The 13,903-nt window shown below is 41.1% G+C and overlaps 1 protein-coding gene across 2 annotated transcripts in view; it reads left to right on the top strand.

Annotated features, from left to right (window-relative positions):
- The first annotated feature begins 3,744 nt into the window (after positions 1–3,744).
- prel (preli-like) overlaps positions 3,745–13,903 on the top strand; it is a 202,342-nt gene continuing 192,183 nt past the window's right edge. The window contains exon 1 of one of the 2 annotated variants that reach the window (XM_068388400.1): positions 3,745–3,917. The gene's annotated coding sequence lies outside the window, so the exon portion shown is untranslated. Of the gene's footprint in view, positions 3,918–3,974; positions 4,092–13,903 lie in introns of those variants that run through there. The other variant, XM_068388401.1, reaches the window with a different exon arrangement.

The raw sequence follows: 13,903 nt of genomic DNA, 5'->3' as shown, positions 1-13,903 counted from the left end.
TAGCAGACACAGAAGAGAAGCTTGACCGACTAGTGACAGAATTTGGAAGGGTGTGTGAGAGAAGGAAATTGAGAGTCAATGTGGGTAAGAGTAAGGTTATGAGATGTACGAGAAGGGAAGGTGGTGCAAGGTTGAATGTCATGTTGAATGGAGAGTTACTTGAGGAGGTGGATCAGTTTAAGTACTTGGGGTCTATTGTTGCAGCAAATGGAGGAGTGGAAGCAGATGTACGTCAGAGAGTGAATGAAGGTTGCAAAGTGTTGGGGGCAGTTAAGGGAGTAGTAAAAAATAGAGGGTTGGCCATGAATGTAAAGAGAGTTCTGTATGAGAAAGTGATTGTACCAACTGTGATGTATGGATCGGAGTCGTGGGGAATGAAAGTGAGGGAGAGACAGAAATTGAATGTGTTTGAGATGAAGTGTCTAAGGAGTATGGCTGGTGTATCTCGAGTAGATAGGGTTAGGAACGAAGTGGTGAGGGAGAGAACGGGTGTAAGAAATGAGTTAGCGGCTAGAGTGGATATGAATGTGTTGAGGTGGTTTGGCCATGTTGAGAGAATGGAAAGTGGTTGTCTGCTAAAGAAGGTGATGAATGCAAGAGTTGATGGGAGAAGTACAAGAGGAAGGCCAAGGTTTGGGTGGATGGATGGTGTGAAGAAAGCTCTGGGTGATAGGAGGATAGATGTGAGAGAGGCAAGAGAGCGTGCTAGAAATAGGAATGAATGGCGAGCGATTGTGACGCAGTTCCAGTAGGCCCTGCTGCTTCCTCCGGTGCCTTAGATGACCGCGGAGGTAGCAGCAGTAGGGGAGTCAGCATTATGAAGCTTCATCTGTGGTGGAAATGTGGGAGGTTGGGCTGTGGCACCCTAGCAGTACCAGCTGAACTCGGTTGAGTCCCTGATTAGGCTGAAGGAACATAGAGAGTAGAGGTCCCCTTTTTGTTTTGTTTCATTGTTGGTGTCGGCTACCCCCCAAAATTGGGGGAAGTGCCTTGGTATATTGATTGATTGATATATATATATATATATATATATATATATATATATATATATATATATATATATATATATATATATATATATATATATATATATATATATATATATATTCTTTTACAATAGTTACTGAGTAATTTTAGCGTTGACTTTCATGCTTTTATATATTAAGCTTATCAATTTTTGATAAAAACTTGCGTGTCTAAAATGCAATAAGATTAAATTTAAGTCTAGCCTTGGTCTTGCAATTTTATAAACCATGTTTCCATTTTGTTCAATAAAACTCCCAACAAAAGGCAGCACTTATTTTACTGGTTCCAAGTTCCTCGTTGCTCTTTCAACAACACTGTGATTGTGGGCACACTACTAGAAGAAGCGTATTAGGTGCAAAGCGCAGTAATCTGCAGAAAATTCATTATCATTAGTTACCTCCTATTTTTGTTATTATTTTGTTATTATTTGGAAAATTTACTGGATATTCAGGATAATAGGGAGGCAGATATAATTTCTGTTGCAGGTGTTGAGGTGCCAGTGATGAGAGAGAGAGAGAGAGAGAGAGAGAGAGAGAGAGAGAGAGAGAGAGAGAGAGAGAGAGAGAGAGAGAGAGAGAGAGAGAGAGAGCACTAGATGAAACGAGAGTAGGAAAAGCATCTGGTATGGATGATGTGAAAGCTGAGATGTTGAAGGAAGGGAGTGTGACTGTACTTGAATGGTTGGTGAGATTGTTTAATATGTGTTTTGTGTTGTCAATGGTACCAGTAGATTGGGTTTGTGCATGTATTGTACCACTATGTAAGGGTAAGGGAGATGTGCACGAGTGTTGTAATTCAAGGGGTATTAGTTTGTTGAGTGTAGTTGGAAAAGTGTATGGTAGAGTACTGATTAATAGGATTAAGGATAAAACAGAGAATGCAATCTTAGAAGTACAGGGTGGTTTTAGAAGAGGTAGGGGATGTATGAATCAGATTTTTAGAGTTAGGCAGGTATGCGAGAAATATTTAGCAAAAGGTGAGGAGGTGTATGTTGCGTTTATGGATCTGGAGAAAGCGTATGATAGAGTTGATAGGGAAGCTATGTGGAATGTGATGAGGTTATATGGAGTTGGTGGAAGGTTGTTGCAAGCAGTGAAAGGTTTCTACAAAGGTAGTAAAGCATGTGTCAGGATAGGAAATGAAGTGAGCGATTGGTTTCCGGTGAGAGTGGGGCTGAGACAGAGATTTGTGACATCGCCATGGATGTTTAACTAGTACGTTGATGGAGTGGTGTGAGAAGTGAAGGCTCAAGTGCTTGGTCGAGGATTTAAACTGGTAGATGAGAATGACCATGAATGGGAGGTAAATCAGTTGTTGCTTGCGGATGATACTGTACTGGTTGCAGATGCGGAAGAGAAGCTTGGCTGAGTGACAGAATTTGGAAGGGTATATGAGAGAAGGAAGTTGAGAGTAAATGTTGGTAAGAGTAAGGTTATGAGATGTACGAGAAGGGAAGGTGGTGAGAGGTTGAATGTCATGTTTAATGGAGAGTTATTTGAGGAGGTGGATCAGTTTAAGTACTTGAGGTCTGTTGTTGCAGCAAATGGTCGAATGGAAGCATATGTACATCAGAGAATGAATGAAGGATGCAAATGGTTGGAAGCAATGAAGGGAGTGGTAAAAATAGAGGGTTGGGCATGAATGTAAAGAGAGTTCTGTATGAGAAAGGGATTATACCAACTGTGATCTGAGTTTTGGAGAATGAAAGTGACGGAGAGACAGAAATTGAATGTGTTTGGGATGAAGTGTCAGAGGAGTATGACTGATGTATCTCGAGTAGATAGGGTTAGGAACGAAGTAGTGAAGGTGAGAACGGGTGTAAGAAATGAGTTAGCAGTAAGAGTGGATATGAATGTGTTGAGGTGGTTTGGCCATGTTGAGAGAATGGAAAATGACTGTCTGCTATAGAAGGTGATGAATGCAAGAATTGATGGGAGAAGGACAAGAGGAAGGCCAAGATTTGGGTGGATGGATGGAGTGAAGAAAGCTGTGGGTGATAGGAGGATAGATGTGAGAGAGGTAAAAGAGCATGCTAGAAATAGGAATGAATGGCGAGCGATTGTGACGCAGTTCCAGTAGTCCCTGCTGCTTCCTCCGGTTGCCTTGGATGACCGTAGAGGTAGCAGCAGTAGGGGATTCGGTGTTATGAAGCTTCATCTATGGTGGATAATGGGGGAGGGTGGGCCGTGGCACCCTAGCAGTACCAGCCGAACTTGGTTGAGTCCCTTGTCAGGCTGGGAGGAACATAGAGAAGAAAGGTCCCCTTTTTCATTTGTTTTGATGTCGGCTACCCCCCAGAACTGGGGGAAGTGCCTTAGAATATATATGTATATTCTATTTTGTTTTCATAACTAATTTCCTTGTTGGAGCCCTTGGGCTTATATCATCTTGTTTCTCCAACTAGGGTTGTAGCATAGCTAACAACAACAACAACAAAAGCAACAACAATAACAACATTAATAATAATAATAATAATAATAATAATAATAATAATTATTATTATTATTATTATTATTATTATTATTATTATTATTACTATTATTATTACTGCCTCATTAGTGTTAAGTTCTTCTATGTAGTCTCTTTTTGCCATTACTATTCACAAACCTCAGTTTAGTCATCTCTGCTTTCTTTTCTTCTATTTCATTTGCCGCTTTCCTTTTAATTTCTCTTTCAAGTTCTTGCTTTTTATACTTTCTTACTTCTTCAATTTTAATATCATATTTATTTCATTTTGTGTCTTTGATCTCAATGATCTCAAGTGACGTGAGTGACGTCATATTCGGCCCTCTGCAAGAAGTAAACATGGAGCTGCCACACTAACCATCTTTTACTAAATATTTTTCTGCTCCGCTGTTCTAAATTATTCTTTCAACACTATTGGTCGAGAGGTAAGTTTTTTGGTATATGTTTCTTGCGTTTAGATATATTTGTTAGGGTTTATATGTAACTGAAGGTAAAATTTAAGCCTATCACAATTTTGCGACCGGCAACTGTTGTCGAAAAACCTACATGAAGGCCATTGCCTGGCACTTACTTGGCATGAGAAATGTTGAACTAGTCAGGTAAGGGACTTTATTAAGCTATATTCTTTTTACCTGTATTAGGCGAAGTTTACAAATACTGATGCAGATTGGATCAGATGAAATGGGCACATATACAGTAACGTAGGCCTGGTTCATATCCTATCATAGGCTGTCTGTCGAAGCCAAGGTTAGGTTACTCATGTGCAGCCCCATGAGTTTACAGAGTAAAGGGTGAATGTAGTTTGTTAGGACAGGGTAAGATAAGGATACGGCAGTTTAAGGATACGGCTCCTATGTTAGGTTAGGTGGAGAACCTCAGGTTTGATTGGTTAGGTTAGGTTAGGTAGGAAACATTGTTAGGTGATGTTCTTGTGTCTGTGAAATGTGGTTTTTCATTCTGTTCCAACAAACAGTAATAGTTTACAGCACCACGCTCTCCATTTACTCCAAAATAATGCAACCCTGCAGTTCTCATCTTCTTGCACAGTAATTAGGTGGTTATTTAAATTCTGGGAAAGCAATAATTAGCAAGATATGTTGAGGAAGTGGGAAGGGGTTATAAAAAGAAGATAACTTGGTTTCCTCACTGAACGACTCGGATCTGACATGTTAACGCAGTCAACCAAACAGAATTCGTGATGCCAGCGTACATAAACAGAAGTCTGTGATGCTAGCGTACATTTGATATACTGTATATTCAAAATATGTTTAGTTGAAAATGGATTAATTACTCAAAAGTGTACATAAAATAAGAAATTTACAAATAGTGACACTTTTGAGTAAACCCCACTCAAATTTTGATTAAGTATATTTTGAATATACAGTATATCAAATGTACGCTGGCATCACAAACTTCTGTTTATGTACGCTGGCATCACGAATCCTGTTTCGTTGACTTAGTTGACATGTCAGTTCCAAGTCGTTTGGTGAGGAAACCAAGCTATTTTCTTTTTATAACCCCTTCCCCTTTCCTCAACATATCTTGCTAATTATTGCTTTCCCAGAATTTAAATAACCACCTAATTACCGTGCAAGAAAATGAAAACTTCAGGATTGGATTATTTTGGAGTAAATGGAGAGCGTGGTGTCGTAAACTATTACCCAACAAACTACAAAGGCTCCATATATATATATATATATATATATATATATATATATATATATATATATATATATATATATATATATATATATATATATCCACCGATAATGGGGAACCCCCAGTGGGAACTCGGGTTTTTGGGTGGGGCAAACATACTGGGGAAACAAGCCTTTTCTTCTCTATACATTACCTTCTTGGATGTATAGTAAACCGATGAAAAATTCACTAATTATCTGTATTCTATACTAACGGTATATTTTTTATTTATTTGTTGACATTCTACGGGTCAGTTGAAGTCGCTCTCGTTCGTTCATTTGTACAAAGCAGTTTTCGACCTTCTGCGCATAAACTCCTCCCACCTGCGCTTAAACTGCGCCTCCAGCAATAGGATTACAGTACTCCTTCTCTTAAAACCCCTCCCCATTTTTCCCCTATGTCATTATACCCGCCACATTCAAGTATTCTACTTCACCCGGTTTATTAAAGTATTTTACTTGATTCAGTACAACCATACCATTCCTATTATGTAATACCCAAGTATACATATTTCGTTTGACCAAAGAATTACACGTTTTGTTATCTGATATCTTATAAAATCACCACATTTTATATTCCCATTAAATATTATTTATCATACACTCCATTTTATCTTTCCATTAAATATTATTTATCATACACTCCATTTTATCTTTCCATATTATTTTTATACATTTTGTTATTACCTTGTCTTATCCCGATTACACAATAATACTTGCTCTGGACAAGTTTCCCATTCTAGTTCATTCATGTTTACTCTCTAGGCTCCGTTGTTTTCCCATTAACCAATCACAAACCCATACTTATGGAAAGTTTACACAGGGGGTTTAATATTTCCCAACCCTCTTCCCTTATGTCTTCAAGTGGTCCCTCCATACACCTTCCAACAAACCCTTTTCCGTGGAAACCTTTGTCCAAGTCAGGTCTTTGTTAGTGCAAGTGAGGTCTTTTTGCGTATTTTATGATGGAAGTTATAGAAACTTGTAACGACTGCAGTATTCCATACTTGAAAGCATTTCGGTGAATTCTTTGATACGTCATCCAATGTTGATAATTTTCTTAAATCTCATAATGTAATACTGTAACCCAATCTTTACACTGTCCCAAGTGCAATACTGAAACTAAGATAGCTAAAACAAAGAAGAAACGGCGATGTGGATATACAGAAGTTAAGACGTCACAGTCGTAACACCCCGGTGACCCACAAGTTTCGTCGTCCCGGTCATAAAAGTAAGTCATTTATTTCCTTAACTTTAATGTGTTAGTTTTACTAGTTTTTAGCGTGCGCAGCTCAACATTACCGCTTGCCAGTACATACGAGCTTGATGTTTTATTTTCCTGCGAGTGAAGCGAGCCAGTGGTGCAACAAGAACCATTATATTTAGTGTTGCTCATAGTAACGTAACATTGCTAATGTTAGCGTGCTCTGCTCAACATTACTGCTTGCCAGTACATAGGTTCTTGATGTTTTTGTTTTCTGAGCGAAGAGAGTCTGAATTGGAACAAGACCCATTATATTTAAGCACTTCGAACAGAAAACATATGTTTTCCTTTAGTAAATAATGGGATTCAACTGGTTTTCACCTTCTTTTCAACCGCAACAACAACAACCAGTTCGGCTACTTGAAGTTAGTTGAACTGGTTGTTCTGTTTGTTTGCAGTTGAAATGAAGGTCAAATTCGGTTAAATCATGTTGTTTACTACAGGAAAACATATATTTTCTGTTTGAAATGATACCCTGTATGATACCCTGTATGATACCCTGTAATACAGTAAAACTTTACCCAAGTTCTTAGTCTATGATAATAGTCAATAAATATTCAATGTTTTTTTTTTCTTTTTATAGTTACAGACCCAGAAAACTCATATTACTTCTTAGAAGTTTTATGATATAAAAAATATGATTTAGTGTTACTTTGCCAGGACTTAAGTTGGCTGGAAAGCAAACACAGGGTTGAGACTTAAGTCTTAGGGAAACGAAGGATATGGCACTCTAAGGAAGCGTGTTGGAGGAGACCTAGCCTCCTCTCCCCCCCCCCCCCCAATTGGTAAAAAGGTAAGGATACAGCTGTTAGGTTAGGTGGGGAACCTTAGGTTAGGTTTTGCTCTTGTGTTTGCTTCCCTGGTTAATATATGATACTTTATTTATTAGTAAAACTGGAATTTGCTATACAAGAAATGGACAAGTAATGGCTAGTTTACCATTTTTTTTGTATATGTTCAATGGGGGTAGGGGCATATTAACATACGTATTGGTTAATTAAAATGTGAATTTCTGACTCTAACTCCATTTGGAGACATAGTGAGTCATTGCCATTTTGCATGCGTTGCTTGCGTTCGCTTGTGCAAGCTGTTTTCTTTTTTTGTATGACAAAATCATTACCTGGCTTTTTTAATCAATTGCGAGCTTCCATATGTTTATGCACAAGTTCCCGGATACTGTTCTACAACAGCCATTTTTTTCCACCCTCCCCTTCAGTTTCAATTTCACTACCATCACAAAAAGACGTCTCCGAGAGTTAAGTACACTTTATTTTGAAATTTAGTGTAATTTAATCTATGCCAGCAGTTGATTATGATGAAAATTCTCTCCGTTCAGTGTACTGTATAGTTATTATTGCTCACGTGAAAGTAAAAAATATCGCCAAAATAGTGACCCACAGGGCTGGTGTGCACAGCACATCCATGTACCACTTGCCAGAACATAGGAGTAGTGAGATTATATTTATTTGCAAATGAAGCAAGCCTCGGCGAAGCAAAAGCCATTAAAAGGACGTGAAATGAATCATAGAGAATTGACACTTTAATTTTCATCCACTTACATGAATGATATATTTCCAACTAGTTATCTTGTGTTTATTTTGTATTTTTGACCATTATTATTGCTGCAAATAACTCTTTTTAGCATTTCCCCACCTAAAAAAGACCCCGGTTTCCCAATGGGGTCCCCCATAAGGTGGTCTAAAAACTCATGAATGGGTGGTTTGCCCCAATAATCATGGTCAGAAATGCATAAAACACAATATAGCAAGTAAGAAAAATAAATGACTCATTTATTTGGCTAGAAATTAAAGTATCATATTTTTAAATATTTAACTTAGCCGGTGGATATATATATAGCTAACGTCTCCGACAGTCGGCAGCCGAATCAAAACTCACGGGCGATCGAGGTGTTGGGTTGCTGTGTTTACACTAGTGCCACCACTCGGCAGGATACCATCACTATTCCAAAGTTCTCCAGTTCTTCTCTGCCGAGTTAGGTGTCAACATTGGTTCCTTGCTTGCGCTAAACCTAAAGTTTTCAACAATTGGTGAAGTACTTGTTTATGGTTTTTTGGCTTTCGCTGTGTTGGTTATTCTTTCGACTACTCTTGAACCCTTTTTTGATTTGACTGTTGCTGAACTTTGCTTTGTTTATTGATCTCTCCTTGAACATTCCATTATGGCTGACCCTTCTCCTGTTTATAGAAAATGTGCCAAAGATTGTAACAGGCGCCTTCCAAAGGCTTCCATCGATCCCCACTCTATTTGTGTTAGTTGTAGAGGTGAAGCTTGTCAATTAGGGGATCGATACGATGAATGTGTCATTTTGTCTGAATTTGAGTGGTTAGAGTATGACAAACATACTCGTAAACTCGAGAGAGATAGGGTAAGAAGAAGCTCTTCTTGTTCTCAAGAATTTTCCTCTTCCCATGTCCCTGAACCTTTTCCTCCCCCTGTAGTGGTAGTTTCAGAAACCCCTACTAGCACTAACGAACCTTCACTTAAAGACATGATGAAGGCTATTCATGCTCTGGGTGCAAAGGTCGAATCGCTGGCTACGGACAGAAACCAGCTTATGTCCGATGTGAAGTTTTTAAAAAGTGAAAGTGTTAATGCGAAAAGTGTTAAAAATGTGTTCAGTGTTAATGCGGAGGTTTCGTCTGTTCGTACTTTTCGCTCTCCCAGTCCGAGACCTCTTTCAAGCTCCCCAACCCCTGGGAGAAGGAATGTCACAAGATCAAATGGAGCAATAGGTATTAAACCACGAACAGACGTTCCCTCAAGAGTTGCAGACGTTGCTCCTCAAGCACGTCCTTACTACAAGAGAGGCGAGACTAGGTTCTCCTCGTCCTTCGATGACGTTTGTTAACAAGAAATCCTGGCGTCAGGTTTCAAGGCCTCTGAAAAGAAAGTTAGTTCCTTCAGAACAAAGTCAACGTCCTGGCTGTAGTCACTGGAGCATCCCGGAACGTATACCTTCATCAGAGGAAGGTTCGCCTACTAAACGTTCTTATTTAACATCAAGTTTTGTGGCTCCGGAGGCCCCTTCTAAGAGTCACGGTCCCGTTGTGTTATCTGGTCGTTCCAGACGTGACCTGAGTGCTGCTACTCCCGTTTCTAGTACTAACGTTCACGAACAGACGTTCCCGACGTCACGGTCTGTTCCATGTGTTACAGATCCTAATTTTAGTGGTTTGCAGGACATGCAGTCTAAGCTGTCCACCTTAACCCTGGAAAGGTATGATGGGTCGTTTGCGACCCCTACAGCATTTTCAAAACCTGTTTTTTCCCCATAAATCATCAGCTGTCTCAAATATGGAAGTGATCGACCTGCAAGGGGTGACTAGTCTACATGCCATTGTCTGCTTTAGGACTGATTTTCGTCTAACTTCCCTCCTTCCCCGTTTTTTTACCACCCAAGGGGTCGACCTCGACCCTGAATTACCTTTAAAGGGGTAAGTGATCAAACAGCAAAGTTATTACATAATTATAAATTGTCGAACAGTGTTGATACTTGTTTGGTTCTTTATAGTTGGAAAGTGTGGGTGGATGGTTTGTCTACCACTTGCATAACATTGGTTTTGGCTTAGATGCCATATGTTGCCATGAGGTCCATTTTCCCTCAAATGCTAATTTCTGAATTTTTTTATTTTTTGCAAATTTCTGATTTTTTCTATTTATTTTGAATTTATCTTCAATAATGGCCAGCAGGCAGTACTCCCTCGGCATGGATGTCATCAACACACTTCTAATGGAATTAAAAAGAGATGTTGATGATAATATGGAGCTTGCAACCTCATTCTTCATTTCAAGTGGTAGTTTGGGCTGTAAGAGTTGTTGCGGTCTGCAGCCATTTTGTTGACATACCCGAAAGGTAAGTTGGCATATCTCTATATATTCTTGTTCTGTATAGAATTCGTGATATTTTGGTATATTTTAATGCATAAATATCATAATTTATAGGAGATACAATGATTTTCCTAAGAAATTTACATTGTGAAACTAGGTCGTCAAAAATGACCTTTAGATTTTGCCCCTGATATAACAGTAAATTACATCTTAGTGCACATTTTATTATGTATTTCTGTTCTAGGATAATATGAGTTTATTCTATAAAAGAATTAGCCTCTTCCTATTTCATTTGGGTACCCAAAAAAATTCATGAAATTTGGACAAATTTTTTTGGCCAAAAAAAAGTTACCCTTTTTTTCTCATTTCAGATTTTGACTTCTATGGGTCCAAATCATTTCCAGCAATTACACGCTGTTGCTTTGCCATCTAAGAAGATGTCCCTAAAGGGATTTATGTGTATATGTATATTTCTATTTTTTGTGAATATTTACGTCGTCTTTTTTTTGTATACTTAAATTTTTAATATATTTCTAATAAATAGTTATTTTGTAGATGGGTATCATTTATATTTTCAGTAGTTTTTAGCATTCTTTGAAGTATTTTTAGCAAGTCAAACAATACAGATTGATGCATAACAAAATTTTTTCAATATTTAACTTAGCCGGTGATTATATAGCTGCAACTCTGTTGCCCGACAGACAACTCTACGGTAAAAACTCGCCAGCGATCGCTACACAGGTTGCAGGTGTGCCCAACAGCGCCATCTGTCGTCCAGATACCCAGTACTCAATGTAAACAAAGACTCAATTTTCTCTCTGTCGAGCTATCGACAAGACGTACTTACTCGCTGTTGCTAAACTGGAGTTTTTTCACAACTAATTGGTGAAGTACTTTATTCTAGTTTTGAGCTTTCGCTGTGCAGGGTTTCTCTTCACACAAATCCTTGAACTCTTTTTGATAACGGATTCTTTGTTGATGACTTTTTGATAGTTTTTGAATTTCCCTTTGACCAATTCAAAATGGCTGACCCTTCACAAGTCCCAAAATTTAGGAAGTGCAATGCTAGGGACTGTTCAAGGCGTCTTCCGAAGGCTTCTATCGACCCTCACACTGTTTGTTCCAATTGTCGGGATAAAACCTGTCAATTGGAAGATCGGTGTGAGGAGTGCGTTGGGCTTTCGGAATTCGATTTTATCGAATTCCAAAAGTATACACGTAGGCTAGAGAGAGATAGAGTTAGGAGAAGTTCTTCTCGTTCTATTGATATATCCTCTCCTCATGCCCCACAACCTATTCCTTCCCCTGTAGTGGTTGCTCCTAACCCCCCTCCTGGCACTCAGGAACTTTCGATGGCTGATATGATGCGTGCCATCCAGGCTCTGGGTGAGAGAGTCGAGTCCCTTGCTAGTGACCGTAATCAGCTCATGGCGGATGTGAAGGAGCTTAAGTGCAAAAGTGCAGTGGGAAGTGCTAAAGTGCCGAGTGATAGGGTTGTGGATAGTGTTGCGCTTGAGGGTTCGTCTGTTCGTGCCTGTCGTCCTCCTAGTCCGGGACCTCTTGCAAGCTCCCAAGTCCAGGGGAGAAGCAATGTCGTACGACAAATGGGTTCGAGAGGCTTTAATCAGCGAACAGACGTTCCCTCCGTGGTATCGGGCGTATCTACCCAAGATCGCTCCTACCTAACTAAGACGAGAGAGCCCATTTATACCTCGTCTTCGGAAGGTGTTTCTCGCAAGAAACCCTGGACCAAGGTCTCACGACCGCTTAAACGCAAGTCGGTCCCTTCAGCGCAAGTCCAACGGCCCGGTTGTAGCCACTGGGTCAGTTCGGACTCGCTGCCGTCATCCGATGACTGCTCTCCGCCTAAGAGAGGCAAAGCGGTACCGCTTCAGACAGTAACACCGTCTGTCGCCGCACCTGCTCCTGTAGACCCTAAGTGGTCTCTACTGCAAGACATGCAGTCTAAACTGACGTCTCTAATGCAGGACTTTCGTGCGGAGAAGGTTGCTGCCGCATCAGCTAGTGCAGTACCTAGCCTACAACCTTCCACTCGATCGGTTGTGCGTCCTGTGGACGCTGAGGTAACCTTCTCACGCACACCAGTTGAGAGAGTTCCGCCACCCATGCGTTCCAGTGTGATCTGCCAGCTGCATGTTGACGTTCAGCGACGCACGGAGGTCTCCGTTGACGTTCGGGAGGTTCACCAACCGTCAGAGTTGCTTTGTTTTGACGCGGTGCGTCAACCTCCGCAACCCAGTGTGGTTTCCACTGCGCACCCACATCAGTCCAAACAGTCTGGAGTCGACGCTGTGCGTCCCCGCGCTGCCATGGTTGTTGCCAGTTCACAGACTGGGCAGCAGTTCCATGACGTTGCGTCCGGCTCAGTCACGCATGCACCCGTGCGACCGGACTCAGCGAACCAGCCGTTACCCACTCCGTTGCCGTTTCCTCATCAGTTATCGGATGAGGGACTTTCTGATGATGATGTTGCTGCACACATAGATGAACCACAATCAGAATTGGACGAGCCTAAGTCTTCTCAACCCTCCTTGGACTTTAGGAAAGTTTTGGCCATTTTCAAAGAGATGTTTCCGGACCAGTTTGTTTCTGTGGCTCCTCGTTCTCCTCCGTCAGAGTTTGTGTTAGGCATGCCGTCTACCACTCCTGCCTTTACTAGACTCGTCCTCGCACGCTCGTCCAAGAGAGCTTTGCGGGTGATAGGAGAATGGTTGCAGTCCAAAAAGAGTTTAGGGAAGACAGCCTTTACGTTTCCCCCTGCTAGACTCTCTTCTAGATCGAGCGTCTGGTATGCCACGGGAGAAGTTCTCGGCTTGGGAGTTCCTGCCTCTGCCCAGGGCGACTTCTCAAGCCTCGTAGACTCTCCCCGCCGCCTCGCCATGAGACGCTCAAAGATATGTTGGTCATCTTCGGACTTGGACCACCTTTTGAAAGGTATCTTTAGGGCCTTCGAAGTTTTTAACTTCTTAGACTGGTGTCTAGGTGCCCTAAGCAGAAAGATCTCTCCGACAGAGAAAGAGACTTCCTTGCTCATTATGTCCTGTATGGACAAGGCCATACGTGATGGGTCTAATGAGCTTGCTGCATCATTTGTGTCCGGAGTCCTTAAAAAGCGTGAAAACCTATGCTCATTCCTTTCAGCTGGAGTTACACCGTGCCAGAGATCCGAGCTTCTTTTTGCTCCTCTTTCCAAGTGCCTTTTTCCAGAAGACCTCATTAAGGAAATAGCCGCTTCATTGATACAGAAGGACACTCACGATCTTGTTGCGTCCTCCGCTCGCAAAGCTACCCCTTTGCCTACCTTGTCAGCTAGACCAAGGATGGACACTCCAGCGTCCCGTTTTATTCCGCCCTTTCGGGGCAGAGCCTCCAGCAGAGGAGGTGCTCGTGCCGAAGGGAAACGAGGAAAGAAGAAAGGAACCAAGTCCTTTAAGGGCAGAGTCTGACTGCCAGCTTCTTAAGACAGCAGTGGGAGCCAGACTCAAGAACTTCTGGCAGACCTGGGAAGAGAGAGGCGCAGATGCACAATCTGTGAAGTTGCTCAGAGAGGGGTACAAGATCCCGTTTGTGCGGAAACCCC

The sequence above is a fragment of the Palaemon carinicauda genome, chromosome 15 (genome assembly GCF_036898095.1).
Source record: "Palaemon carinicauda isolate YSFRI2023 chromosome 15, ASM3689809v2, whole genome shotgun sequence".
Classification (NCBI taxonomy): domain Eukaryota; kingdom Metazoa; phylum Arthropoda; class Malacostraca; order Decapoda; family Palaemonidae; genus Palaemon; species Palaemon carinicauda.
Note: the sequence above shows the minus strand (reverse complement) of the source record. Positions and strands in the feature narration are given on the sequence as shown.